The sequence below is a fragment of the Neofelis nebulosa genome, chromosome 17 (genome assembly GCF_028018385.1).
Source record: "Neofelis nebulosa isolate mNeoNeb1 chromosome 17, mNeoNeb1.pri, whole genome shotgun sequence".
Taxonomy (NCBI): domain Eukaryota; kingdom Metazoa; phylum Chordata; class Mammalia; order Carnivora; family Felidae; genus Neofelis; species Neofelis nebulosa.
Window position 1 is genome coordinate 18,647,419 of NC_080798.1, and position 3,933 is coordinate 18,651,351.

General features: G+C 49.1%; 1 long non-coding RNA gene across 3 annotated transcripts; it reads right to left on the reverse strand.

The window, feature by feature from the left end:
* Positions 1 to 3,728, reverse strand: LOC131499366 (uncharacterized). 3 transcript variants are annotated; one of them, XR_009255827.1, is made up of 3 exons: positions 2,319 to 3,728; positions 842 to 1,615; positions 1 to 611 (listed from the first exon to the last, which is right to left on the reverse strand). It is a non-coding gene; the product is annotated as an uncharacterized LOC131499366 (long non-coding RNA). The 3 variants fall into 3 exon arrangements; XR_009255828.1 differs by having other exon boundaries at positions 842 to 1,376; positions 1,489 to 3,728; XR_009255829.1 differs by having other exon boundaries at positions 842 to 966; positions 1,067 to 3,728.
* Between the last annotated feature and the right edge of the window lie 205 nt (positions 3,729 to 3,933).

Below are 3,933 nucleotides of genomic sequence, written 5' to 3' on the forward strand. Positions count from 1 at the left end.
TCTACACTTGTTAACGTTAAAAAAATTTTTTTTAATGTTATTTATTTTTGAGAGAGAGAGAGGGACAGAACACGAGTAGGGGAGAGGTAGAGAGAGAGAATCCGAAGCAGGCTCCAGGCTCCGAGCTGTCAGCACAGATCCCGACGTGGGGCTCCAACCCACAAACCGCGAGATCGTGACCTGAGCCGAAATCGAACGCTTAACTGACTGAGCCACCCAGGCGCCCCTTGTTAACAATTTTCTACATGTGCTTTATCACATACCTATCTGTCCATCCTCTATTTATTCAACCACATGATTTCTTTGCTGGATTTTTAAATGAGTTAAAGTGAAGTATTTTCAAGCAGACATCTGCACTTTTAACTTCTAAATATCTCGGCGTCCATATCACTAATTAGAATTCAATCCTTACGGTTCTTTTAAAAAATTTTTTTAATGTTATTTATTTTTGGGAGAGAAAGAGAGACAGAGCAAGAGCAGGGGAGGGGCAGAGAGAGAGACACACAGAATGTAAAGTAGGCTCCAGGTTCTGAGCTGTCAGCCCAGAGCCCAACGAGGGGCTCGAACTGGCTCAGATCATGACTTGAGCTGAAGTCAGCTGCTTGGGGCCCCTGGGTGGCTCAGTCGGTTAAGCAGCCGACTTCAGCTCAGGTCATGATCTCTCGGTCCGTGAGTTCGAGCCCCGCGTCGGGCTCTGTGCTGACAGCTCAGAGCCTGAAGCCTGTTTCAGATTCTGTGTCTCCCTCTCTCTGACCCTCCCCCATTCATGCTCTGTCTCTCTCTGTCTCAAAAATAAATAAACATTAAAAAAAAAAAATTTGAAGTCAGCTGCTTAGCCCACTGAGCCACCCCACCCAGGCTCCCCACGGTTCTTTTGTGAGGTGAAATTTGCATACAATGAAATGCGCAAATCTTCAAGGCAGGTTACTGGGTTTTGACTGGCACATAGACGGGTCATACCAACCCCTATTGACACAAACGACAGTTCCATCACCCCACAAAGTTACCTGCTTGGGTCATCCCCACCCCACCCCCAAAGGCAGTCATGGCTCTGATATTTTTTTACCTTCACTGTCAAATTATCAGGGTCGATGACACGTACGTTCTGGGAGTGACCTTCACCAGACTTTGTGGGTTGGTGGTTAGAGTTTAAAACATAACGACTGTTCCCCTCTGAAGAATATGGAAAGCATAATCAACACTATGATGCCAGCAGTGGCTGGGCCGGGAGGGAATGGGGGGGCTCTCACGCTGACAGCCAGGACCGTGTCTGGTGAGGGCAGTGCTCTGGGCACCGAACGGGCCATACTGTTGACGTTCCCATGCCGTCCCGTGTGTACCACGCACTCTGGGTGTATCACGTAGGCTGCTGCTGGCTGCAGGTAAGGGAACAAGAAATTCCAAATACCTTGAAAACTAAAGGCCTTTATTATTTTCCCAAACAGCTAATCTCACCAAGGTAGGGAGGTTGTACAGCGGTCAGCCCACCCGTTGAACGGTGTTCTTGTGAACGGTGTTCACGTTCAATGGTGTCGGATGAAGATTCCTTAGCACGTGGGCAGTGTCTTCCCTTAAGGTGGCAACATAGCTGCCACTGTGCCAACCCTCATTTCCTCTAGAGGCAGAACACAACAGCCTTATACTTCCTTTTGCTAAAATCCTACTCTGCCCGTCTCCCCCCTACATTTTAAGTGTTTAGCCTCTCCGGGTTTGCTCTTGGGACTTAGTGCAAATCCTGCTCTTGGCTTTGAGGATTATAGGCTCTTCAAAGTGCTGGTGAAAGAAATTGCAGAAAGAGAAGCAGAAAAATGATCTTTCTTTGCAGCTGCAGAAAATCAGACACTCCTCGGCAACGTAAAACTCCCCTTGCAAATACTTTTCGGAGGCCATACAGACTTCAGAGATTGCTACATCTTGTGAAAGGCAGCTCCAACCTTCCAAAATCTGTAATTCTGATTTGTCTTACTTAATAACTTATTGCCCTGGGAATAATACTTAAGTGGGCATGTAGATTTTGAAAAGGCTAAATATTTGTGAGGTGTTTTTTTGTTGTTGTTAAACCAGGGGAGTGTTATTAGCACCCCCCCCTTTTTTCTCCCACGTGGTGGGAGGGCAAAACCAAACACAGACTCTGTCGTGATTCTGCTTTAGACTAAGAGTTCGAGAAAACAAAATCCCACCATCAGTTGGTGTTTCCCCATGCCGCCGTACTTTCTGTGGGAGGCAGAAAAGGGAAGCGTCTTTCCCTTGCATTACTTTTTAAGAGCAAAACCATTTTCCTCCAGAAACCTCCCCTAACCACTTCCCAGCAGACTTACCCTCACATGTTCTTGTCTAGTTGTGAGTCATGGCTCCTTCCAGAACCAGTCACTGACCGGGAGACTGGGGAACTATGACTGGCTTAGACACCTCCCCGAAACACATGGACAGAGCTAATAAACAAGCTAAGACCATCAGGGCTCAGCCTACCAAGAAGCGGGGAAATGGGTTAGCACAGTAATAATGCAGATCCCCACTTCCTGCTGCTGGTCGCATGGCTGTTTCTGTAGGCACCCCACCTCTGGCCTCACACTTTGCTTCTGCTTTTTTGCCTCAGGTGGAGCGAACCCCAAACATTCAGGCCTTGTAGAAAAGGAGCCTCTAGAGGGGACGTGACTTCTGAGTGAGGGAAACACCTGCCCACATGCCTCAAGGGGAAAGTACCTAAGCTTGGCCGCCTGCATATCTTTGAGGCTTTGTTATCTTGGAGGCTACGGAAACCCAAACTAGCTTAAGCACCAAGGGAACTTACTGATTCTTACAGTGAAAAAGTCCAGCGGGAGGGAGTTTGGATTTCAGGTATGGCTGGATCCAGGTGCTCCAACAATCTCAGGACTGTACATCTCTCCTTCTCTCACCTTTTCTTCCCCCGGTATTGATTTCGTTTTTAGGCAGGCCCTCTCCTCCCCCGGCAGTGCCAGCCTGCCAGCCTACCAGGTAAGCAACCACGGCAGCACAAAACTCAGCGTTCCAGTAGCTCCAGCAAAAGTCCTGCAGCCGTCTCTCATTGGCTTTCCCTGGGTGATGTGCTCATTCGTGGAGCTGGGGAATGGGGCTGACATCAACAAATTGCACAAAGAGAAGGAAAGGATGGTTCCCAAAAGAAAACGAGAAGGGAAATGAGTGCCCATTGGGCTAATATATCTATTACATATAGAGAGAGCCCCTGGGAGCACCAGCCTATCCTGTTTTATCATGAAGAGCAGTACAGTTGCTAACAGGGTATAACGGGCTAAATTAGCTGGGGGTAGTCAGGGAAGGCATCTTGGAAGAGGCACCATGGGAAGCAGAGCCCTGAGGAATACAAGACAATGTGCCAGGCACAGGGACCTGCAAAAGCAAAAGACCTGAGACAAATCAACACTCTATGGGTGAGTGGATAAATGAATTAATGAATGAATGCCTACAGGCAGGAACTATATACAAGAGCCCTGTCTTCCCGCTCAGAAGGAAGCCATGAGCTCTGTAGCAACGGGGGAGCTGGGGTCAGTCTGTAGATACCGCAGGGGAAGTGGACAGGGCAGACAGCCTGAGTGGGGAAGGGGGAGAGGTGTATGCACTCCTCAAGAGCCAGGAGGAGAGGGTGACAGTGAACCCTACCTTGGAGACCACGTCCCACAGCCCTCCCTCCCCTTCTGAGGCTGCTGGGGCCACCCAGAAACCCTCCCCCTGTCCAAAGCTTGTTTTCCTCTCCCTCTCCCTGCCCCTCCCCTCCCCATCCTCCCACCCTTCCCTCCTGCTCTCCCTTCTCATTCTCACTTCCTTTTTTTCTGTTCCTCAAACACACCAAATTTTTGTTCCCGTCTCGAGACATTTGTTTGTGCTTGCTGTTCCCTCTGCCTGAGACACCCTTCCCCAAGAACTTTGCGAGGCTGGCTCCTTCTTAGCCCTCAG